Source organism: Aquarana catesbeiana, linkage group LG10 (assembly GCF_042186555.1).
Source record: "Aquarana catesbeiana isolate 2022-GZ linkage group LG10, ASM4218655v1, whole genome shotgun sequence".
NCBI lineage: Eukaryota > Metazoa > Chordata > Amphibia > Anura > Ranidae > Aquarana > Aquarana catesbeiana.
This window is the reverse complement of record NC_133333.1, coordinates 20,290,908-20,301,680: the sequence shown is the minus strand read 5'-3', so window position 1 is coordinate 20,301,680 and position 10,773 is coordinate 20,290,908.

Here is a 10,773-nt window from a genome sequence, read left to right as displayed (position 1 = left end):
TGCAATTTTTTTGCACAAATGCTGCTATCCAGTATTTAAAAAAATGTGGCATTTTTTTCAAACCATTACATTGAATAAAGTAATATTTTATATTGACTTGACTAGACATGAAACATCTTTTAATGGAAGCTGACAGCTATCATACATGACAAAGTAAAAAAAAAGTAAAATGTCAGGCACCTGTGAATATCTAATTATTTGGGGGGGGGGGGGGGGGGGTTCACTGAGGCACTGTAGACAATTTAAAGGATATAGTGCAAAATATTATATTTAGTGCTGCTCTAAATCCAATAAAGTCTATCAAACAATACATATATAAAGTACCTGTGCCGATTTATAGTGCAATCATAAATTCAATAAAATCTATCCAACAATGCATATATAAAGTGCTTGTGCAGATTTGTAGTGCAATCATATAAAGTCCATCCATATATATGATGTGCTGAACATGTGCAACTTTTGCTGTGCAGATTCCAGTGACACTCCGCGCTCCCCTCCTGGCCCCCCCCCCCCCCACTCACCAACAGTAATCTTTCAAATCGCCAGGTTTTTTATCCTGTATGTGGATTAGGGTATCACCCTTCCTGCTCCTCCAATGATCAGGTTTCCATGGTAAGGACATGTTAATACAAAATACCAATGAAGAGAGAAAGATGTATAGTGTAATACTGCTAGGTTTATTATTAAAATCAACTTCCAATACACTTACATCAAAAAAGGTTTAAACTTGCAAAATTCGCCATTTTGGCATACAAACAACCATCCCTAGGTCTCCTTTGCGTGTCCCCACTTGACGCATTTCGCCCTTCCCACTGGACGTCTTCAAAATTTAAAGGATATGTAAAGGTTTGTTTTTAAAAAAATAAAACAAACAAACATGTTATACTTACCTCCTCTGTGCAGTTGGATTTGCACAGAGTGACCCTGAGCCTCCTCTTTTGGGGTCCCTCAGCGGATCCTCCTCTTCTCGAGTGCCCCATTGGAGAGCTGCTCTCCCTCAGGGCACTCGTGCGGGCGTGCTCCCCTGTGTCCTGCTGCTGCATCGATTGACACAGACAGTCTCCTCTGTGCAGTTGGTTTTGCACAGAGTGGCCCCTAGCCCCCTCTTTTGGGGTCCCTCAGTGGCACTCCTGGCTCCTCCTTTTCTCGAGTGTCCCACTGGAAAGACGCTCTCCCTCAGGGCACTTGTGCGCTCCCCCATGTCCTGCTGCTGCATCGATTATTACAGAAAGCAGGACTGCCCCCCCCCCCGGCTCCCGCGTTATTGGATTTGATTGACAGCAGCGGGAGCCAATGGCTTCGCTGCTATCAATCTATCCAATCAGGACCCGAGACACCGGCTGGAGCTGATGTGCTCGTCCCCGTCGCTGGAAAGACCGGGTGCAGGTAAGTATAAGGGGGGCTCTGGGGGGCTGCTGCATCGCAGGGGGTTTTTCAACTTAATGCATAGAATGTATTAAGGTGAAAAACCTTGAGGGTTTACAACCCGTTTAAAGAGGCGCTCCAGTCTCCACCCCAAAAACAATCAAAGTCAGCAGTTACAAATACTGTAGCTGCAGACTTATGATATACAAACACTTACCTGTCCGGATCCAGCGATGTTGCAGGATTGTCTTGGCAGCCAGGGACTCTCCCTCCTCATTGGCTGAGATGGCGCTATTGCTCCCGCTGCTGTCAATCAAAGTCAGTAAGCCAATGAGGAGAGAGAGGGGGTGGGGCCGAACTGCAGTTCCGTGTCTGAATGGACACACAGAGCAGTGGCTTGGCTCAGCTGCCCCCATAGCAAGCTGCTTGCTATGGGGGCACTCGGCAAGGGGGAGGGGCTAGAAGCGTGGGCGAGGGACCCGAGAAGAGGAGGATCTGGGCTGCTGTGTGCAAAACCACTGCACAGAGCAGGTAAGTATAATATGTTTGTTATTTAAAAAAAAAAAAAAAGAGACTGAGACTTTAGTATCACTTTAAAGGAAACCGGCAGTGGAACTTGCCTGGATTCCAACTGCGCACGTGCGAGTCGCGCTGCTCTTTCTGATTGGTCCTACAGTCTTCTGGGACCAGAAAGGTCCAAAAGGCTGCAGGGGGAAGGAGGGGGGTAGACTTCCTTTCATATCGCCATGATGATCTGACCGGAAAGTTGGGGAGCAGGTACCTGTCAACCCCCTCCCCCCAACGTAAAGGAGGAGGGGGGTTGGAAGAGCAGAACTCCCCCTTCTAGTTGAAGTTCCACTTTAACTCTCCACTGTTTATTAAAAGAGAAGTATGGGTTTCCTTTTTTTTTTGCTTACCTCTATTTTATGTGAGCTGCTGATATCTAAAAATCTTTCCAGCACTCTCAGGAGTGCTCCCATTGTGTTAAAATCAAGCTAAATACCTGTGGGAGGGTCTACAGACTTTCATACAGTGTAATACCGACAATGGTCTGGCTCTGGAGTCTGGATCCACCCACTTTCCTGTCATCTTGCTTGATTTATGTCCTCTCTCTGCTCTCTGCTCGTTCCCGAGACTTCACAGAGTGTAGCTGCTCTCCCCTCCCTTCTCCCTCCTCCCTTCTCCCTCCTCCCCCCTCCTTCTCCCTCCTCCCCCCTCCCCCCTCCTTCTCCCTCCTCCCTTCTCCCTCCTCCCTCCTCCTCTTCAGCCTGTTCCGATGTTCAGAAGAATTGGCAGAGACAGGGCTGGTGCAAGGGTTTTTGACAACCTAGGCGAAACCTCATTTTACCCCACCCTCCTTGGCTCTACCCCTGACTCCAACCCCTGGAGTCCTGACCTCCACCAGATAGAACACCTTTGGGATGGATTAGAGCGGAGACTACGAGCCAGGCCTTCTTGTCCAACATCAGTGCCTGACCTCATAAATGCTCTTCTGGAAGAATGGTCAAACATTCCCATAGACACACTCCTAAACCTTGTGGACAGCCTTCCCAGAAGAGTTGAAGCTGTTATAGCTGCAAAGGGTGGACCAACTCAATATTGAACCCTACGGGCTAAGACTGGGATGCCATTAAAGTTCATGTATAAAGGCATGTGTCCCAATACTTTTGACAATATAGTGTATATACAGTATAAATATATATATAGTTTATATATATATATATATATATATATATATATATATATATATATATATATATATATAGACTATAAGAAAATAGAAACCTCATAAATAGCAAACAATATACATTTTGGCCTTTTTCAAGGGTACTTTGTTGTTTTTTGAGGTTCTTTAGATAAAAGAGAAAAATATGTCCAAATAGCAAAAGACATTTTTGAGGAGATGGTACAGATTTCTGTTGCCTTTTTTATAAATGTATATGTAAAAAAAGAAAAAAAAAAAAAAAAGGATGAATAAAATAAACAACTCTGATAAAGCAAATTTGGCCAGGCTTTCTCCTTTCCGTCTGTTATTGGTCTATCCCTGGCTTAGGTGATTGTAGTGAGAGGATTCCCTATCCTGCAGTACAATCTGAGATCATGAGCTCATTCCATTGGGAATCTTTACAATCGTACTTTACATTTTTTTTTCCTCTCGCAATTTGTAAATAAGAAAGGTGCACCCATTATCCCTTGGACTTTGGCAAGCCAGTGGAAAAAAAAACAATGTGGGAGTCTTACAATGAACATGTAATCTGAGAAGTTTTCCAGGAAGTGCAATTAATCAGTAATAGTCTACATTACAAAGGCTTAATGTCTATTGACCCATGAGTAGTATACTTGCTCACTACATGCACACTATTCACTATACATTGTAAAGCTCAATGCCAGCCAACCCTTTTTTTTTTTTTGGAGTTGGGAAGGTTTAAAGCCTCCAGTTTTTTTTTTTTTTTATTGCTAAATTTTGTAAACCCAAGGTGCTGGATCTTCAACTACTGATCTTGTAAATGGGATCAGTTGAACGTATAGAGCTTGAAAGCTCTGGCAAGCCCACCTTCATAAAGTAGGGTAAGCCCAATGCTGACCTTACACATACAGAATTTCTTTTTGAATGTCCAGGCAAGAAAGTAAACAAATTGCTCATCTGACCATTCCTGGTGCCATCATGGACTTTACCAATTTTTGAATGACTTTTCATTCGAATAACATATCAATGTCGCCTCCATTTTTGTAGAACAATCTTTCTGCTTCCCTGATTAAATTTGACAAGCGCATGCACATAAGGCTAGCTACGACTTTTCTCCGTTGGGAGCGAATTCAATGATTACAAATTTGTTCATACCAGTAAGACTCTACAAAAATTTTCCATCCTTATCCTCAAATTGGTCAAACCCAGTTGTTGCATCGTCCCTTTTTGTTCTTAAATAATCAAACAAATGTTCTAAAAACGATTTTTTTTTCAATGAAGTTCTACAGGTGTAAGGCAAATACAGAACTAAAATTCAATCAGCGCAAACCAGTAATAGCATACAATAAAAAAAAAAAAATTGCAAGCTGAACTCCAAGGGTAATTTCACGAATCCCCCCCAAAACAATATTAAAAAACAAACAGTGCAGCGCAAATAAATATAGAAACATTAAAGCATCAACGTAATGTTTTCAAAACAGTCCAAAAGCCCAAGTAGGGATTCACTAAAAAATGACCATGGATAGTAGTAGATCCCATGTGAGAGCAGATACAGCAACACCTTAGGTGAATAAGCTCACCACCTGCACACAGAATGCTCCTTTACCTCAAGGAATTGAACCCTGAACCAACAGGATGGTCAATAAACGCTTGTTCCCACTATCAAGGGGATATGTACTGCAGGCAGCAAATGGTCCCGATGCTCACATCCACCCGATCAGAATAAAAAAATGAAAGGATCTAAGTGCTCTCCATTAAGTTAATAATCGCTGTTTAATACATATAAACTCTTACAAGAGATTTCATTTGTTTCCAGCATAAAAACTATACACACCGAACCCTGTATCGGCTCCTTCAAATAGCAGCGGGTGACATCACGGATCGCGGCTCCTCCTCCCGTACGCGTTACATCCTATGGGACTTCATCAGCAGGGTGGAGCCACTTGTTCTTAATTCTTAATATAGAGTACTTGCAGCCATGGAAACCATTAATGCTAAGACTGCTGCGCAGCTGTACTCGCTTAAACTACAGCCGCCTATTATCTAACAGATCCAGAGCGGGGCAGAACAGCACTTATGATAAGCACTACTGAAAAATAGGGCTATCAGCACTGCCGTGAAGCCCTTTTTTTACAACCTCTGATCTGGGTTTGTAAGGGGAGGAAAATATACCAGAACGTTTTAATAGAGGTCAATAGTCTAATCAATATTTGTGGCACCCGTGGTTATCAGTTACAGAACAAGATAAATCAACTCAAATATAAAATAAAAAAATGACCAACTGTAATGCCCCGTACACACGATCGGAAATGCCGCCAGCAAAACTCAGGTGAGAACTTCTGGTCGGAAAATGCAACAGTGTGTATGCTCCATCGGACTTTTGCTGGCAGAATTCCAGCCAGCAAAAGATTGGGAGCATGTTCTCAATTTTTCGGTCGGAAAAAGTTCCCATCCAAAAATGCGATCGTCTGTGACAATTTCGACACGCAAAATTCCTACGCATGCTCAGAAACAATTCGACGCATGCTCGGAAGCATTGAACTTCATTTTCTCAGCTCGTCGGAGTGTTGTACGTCACCGCGTTCTTGACGGAATTCCGTCGGAAAATCCATACAAGATTTTTTCGACGGAAATTCCGCTCGTGTGTACGGGGCATAACACACTCAAGATACAAAAGTACAAAAGTACAAAGTACCAAAAAATACCAAAAGTACAAAAATGCAAAAACAAATCCTTATTCGTATCAATATGATCGAATTAACTACTAAAAGAATGAGAATATATTAAAAAAATATAACAAAGCTTGAAGAGAACACAATAATCAAATACCATCTACCTCTCTGAATTGAAGCAGTTCAGACCGAACTCAACGTTCAGTCCTAGAGGGGTAAGGATCTTGGTTTCCAAAATCCAAAAAGATTCCCTCTGACTCAGGCGCCTAATGAAGTTACCTCCTCTCCAATGCTTGTTGACTCTTTCCACCCCACAGAATCTGAGACCCCTGAGGTCCCTGTTGTGACACATCCTAAAATGTTTGGAAACACTATGTGATCCAAGGGCTTTTTTGATATTATTTACATGCTCTCCTATACGTATACTAAGTGTTCTGTAGGCTCTGTAAGGCAAGCTTAAGTGAAGGACCCAGATTGAAGGTCTAAACTATAAACAAAAAAGAGCACCACACAAATTATCAAAAGGCCAAAACGATTATAAGCAGTTCATTTTAACCCCTTCCAGCCAAATGCACACATATATGCGGCCTCGTGGAAGTGGGCTTTTTTTTCCGTGGGGGCGCATATATGCGTACCTCCCTTTGTGCTGGAAGCAAAAAAAAACATTTTTAACTTTTATTGCTTTTAAGTGTAAATGTGAGATGTGAGATCTTTTTGACCCCAGATCTCACATTAAAGAGGTCCTGTCATATATTTTTTTAAAAGGACAGTGTAAAAATAAAAAGTAAAATAAATAAGAAAAACATTTTTTTTTTTAAAGCTCCCCGTCCCTCTGTGCTCATGTGCAGAAGCTAACACATACGTAAATCATGCCCGCGTATGAAAACAGTGTTCAAACCACACATGTGAGGTATCGCCGTGATCGTTGGAGTGAGAGCAATAATTCTAGCCCAAGACCTTCTCTGTAACTCATAACTGGTAACCTGTAGAAATTTTAAACTTTGCCTATGGAGATTTTTTAGGGTCAAAGTTTGTCGCTATTCCACGAGCGGGCGCAATTTTGAAGCGTGACATGTTGGGTATCAATTTACTCGACATAACATTATCTTTCACAATATAGAAAAAAATTGGTCTAACTTTACTGTTGTCTTATTTTTTAATTAAAAAAATGTGTCTTTTTTTTTCCCAAAAAATTGCGCTTGCAAGACGGCTGCGCAAAAACGTTGTGACATAAAGTATTGCAAGGACCGCCATTTTATTCTCTAGGGTGTCTGAAAAAAAAATGTATAATGTTTCGGGGTTCTAAGTAATTTTCTAGCAAAAAAAAACTTATTTTAACTTGTAAACAATAAGTTTGAAAAATAGGCCCTGTCCTTAAGTGGTTAAAGAGGAAGAAAAACTTCCTCTGCAGACTTTTACCTATAGGTAGTGAACAGTTTAGGAGATCTTTCCAGTGCATGCAGCCAGTGGCATCACTGGTACATGCGCTCTGAAGGAACGGCCCAAGGGTGACCGTTCCTTTTGAGCTGGTGCTGTGAACGTCGGCTCCCGCAGGAATGACATCATCGCACAGCGCCGGAGCCTGCGAACCCGGAAGAAGCTCCGGGGAAAATGTCGGCCATGACAGCGGTGTGCTGGGACCACTGCAACAGCTTCGCTCTATGGTAAGTATTTCATAATGAGCTATTATTGAATGATGCATACTAGCTCATTATGCCTTTGTCTTACAGGGTTTTTTTTTGTATTTATTTGCGGAGGTTTACAACCTCTTTAAGTCTTCAGTAAGCCGGAAGTGATGTTATGACATAGCTTCCGGGTTACTAGATCTGAGACCTGATCAAAGCTGATTACGGCTTTGTTCAGGTTTCTGGCCAGCTGGCAGATGTGCCCGCTGGCACTCGGGCCTCCCAGTGGGACGGGAGAGCCCAGGCGAGCCGCGGAAGGCGGTGGGAGGGGGTGGAGGACATCCTCTCCTGCTGCTTGTAATAACAGACAAGCGACTGATTAGCCGCATCGGTTGTCATCACAAGAAAGCTGACCGTCAGCTTTAAAAAATGGTACCGGGGTGATGCCTGCAGCCTCAACCCCTTCAAGCTAAAGTTTTATTTTTTGGGGTTTAACCCTTTCACGCCTAAGCCTATTTCTGACATTTGTTGCCTAGGAGTTAAAATTTGTTGCTAGAAAATTACTTAGAACCCCCAAACATTATATATAATTTTTTAGCAGAGACCCTAGAGAATAAAATGGCGATTATTGCAATATTTTATGTCACACGGTATTTGCACAGTGGTCCTTCCAATGCAATTTTTTGGGAAAAAAGACATTTGTCTTTGTCATGGTTTGAAATTGCGCACACTTGTGGAATGGCGACAAACTACGGTACCTAAAAATCTCCGAAAAAAAATTACGGTTACCAGGTAAGAGTTACAGAGGAGGTCTTTTGCTAGAATTACGTATACCGTTTACATATGCGGGCGCGACTTACTTATGGGACAGGGGCACTTTTTTTTTTCTCATTAATTTTAGTTTTTTATTTTTTTTTTAACAATGTCCCTTTAAAAAAATAATTAAAAAAATTCTGATCACTTTTATTGCTGTCACAAGGAATGTAAACATCTCTTGTGACAGTAGTAGGCGATGACAGGTACTCTTTATGGAGGGATCGTGGGTCTGAAAGCTTTGGGGCAGGGGGGCCAATACTCTTGGTAACAGTGTATTTAATAACTTTACCCAAAAAGTTTAGACATGGAGGTAGCAAAGATGCCCCTGCTACCCCTTCAACCCATATTTTCAGGTAAAGCTCTTTTATAACTTTTGGGAACGTTTTTTTGTTGCCTGCACTTTTATTTTCAGATGATAACTGCTTCCCCTAGTTTCTTCTCATAGTTGCGCAAGGACAGGAAGTGAGGGAAAATCTCCCCAAAACGGTCACTGGCAGGATAACTTTTTTTAACAATTATTCTCCATATCTACTGTAATAGAAAAGGACTTTACACTGTGATGTTTCACTAGACTATAAATGGCAACATACAATAGATAAGGTTATCACTTCCATTGTTACTCATTTATACAACACGGAAAAAATTTCTTTAAGGAAAATGTAACTATTCTTATCAGTCCTTACCCTCAAAGGAGCATCCTGTACACTCTAATGCCCCTAGGGTGGTCATTCACATTCCCACGATGGGGCCAAATAAGAAACCAAGTAAACCTTGGAATAACATACAAACTCTATGCAGATTGAGTGCTTCGTAGGAAATAAATTCAATGCAAGACTGCTCAACCCAGGGGCACTCCTTGGTGGCAACTTTTCAGAAAGTCAAACTTTGCTTACTGCCAGTGGTCTGTGATTGGCGCTCTAGAGTACAGAATACGGCCAGATGTTCTTTTGCAGGAACAGTTTTTTTTATTTCAACCAAGTTAATTAATTATACTTTTCTAAGCACCAACAGAAGTGTTTTAGTTTGTCCCATCCATGTCACTGTTGCTTTCCTGGGAACCTTGGTCCACATATATATTTGCAAAAAATGTAACAGGAAAACAACAGTAAAAAAGGATTAAAAATACTAAACACTATAATTACATACACTATATTACCAAAAGTATTGGGACGCCTGCCTTTACACGCACATGAACTTTAATGGCATCCCAGTCTTATACCCTGTACACACGGTCGGACTTTGTTCGGACATTCCGACAACAAAATCCTAGGATTTTTTCCGACGGATGTTGGCTCAAACTTGTCTTGCATACACACGGTCACACAAAGTTGTTGGAAAATCCGATCATTCTGAACGCGGTGACATAAAACATGTACATCGGGACTATAAACAGGGCAGTGGCCAATAGCTTTCATCTCTTTATTTATTCTGAGCATGCGTGGCACTTTGTCCGTCGGATTTGTGTGCACACGATTGGAATTTCCAACAACGGATTTTGTTGTTGGAAAATTTTATATCCTGCTCTCAAACTTTGTATGTCGGAAAATCCGATGGAAAATGTGTGATGGAGCCCACACACGGTCGGAATTTCCGACAACAAGGTCCTATCACACATTTTCCGTCGGAAAATCCGACCGTGTGTACGGGGAATTAGTTGGTAGGGTTCAATATTGAGTTGGGAAATCCCAACTTGATTGATTTTTGAAAAAGTCACGTGCCTTGTGACGCAACGCGTAGGAGGAGCCAGTGACGAGTACTATCGAGGCGGGCTGTCAGCACGATAGCAGCAGTGTGAGGAGCCACGCAGTGAGCGGCTGATTGTTTTCACTAAGTGCTTAGCCTCCAGAGATATGTGAGTGCATTCTTTATATTGCATTTTTTGATCATTGCGCAATGGTGTATATTTTTTTCTATTGCATGAATCAACTGACTCCTGTAAGCGCCCAATAAATCAAGGAACACCTCAGAATGACTTGCAAGATTTTAAACGGACCTGCACTATAAGTTGAAATTGGACATATATAACATCAACATTGGTGCATAAATTGCAAGCACCTGGTTGTGGTATTATCATACATATACAAATCGCAATAATTTGTTGTTTAAAGCTGTAGTAACATCTTATGAGACCTGCGAGTGATCAATTTACCAATTTATATCACTATCTAACTTGTTTAGACACTTCATAGGTCATTCATTTTCATTTTTATTTTTGGTTTGGTTGCATTTTCACAGAGGTGGAATTATATATATTATTTTTATAATAATTATATATTTTATATGTGATTTGGAGTTTGTATACACATATGGTATTTTTGTTGGATTTCACATAGAGGAAACATTTTTTGGGATTTGATATTCATATTTTTTATAGGATCTGTGCACTGATTGAAAGGTTAATTAGAGGGCATAATTATATATTTTTTCACTACTCATTTAGGGTGTATGACCACTTTAGAATGATTGCAGCTTAATTATTTAGTTATTTTTCAGTCACTATTTAATTCATATTATCATTTCAGCGCTTTAGTAATTTACACATTCCACCAATATTGAGTTGGCCCACCCTTTGCAGCTTTAACAGCTTCAACTCTTCTGGGAAGGCCGT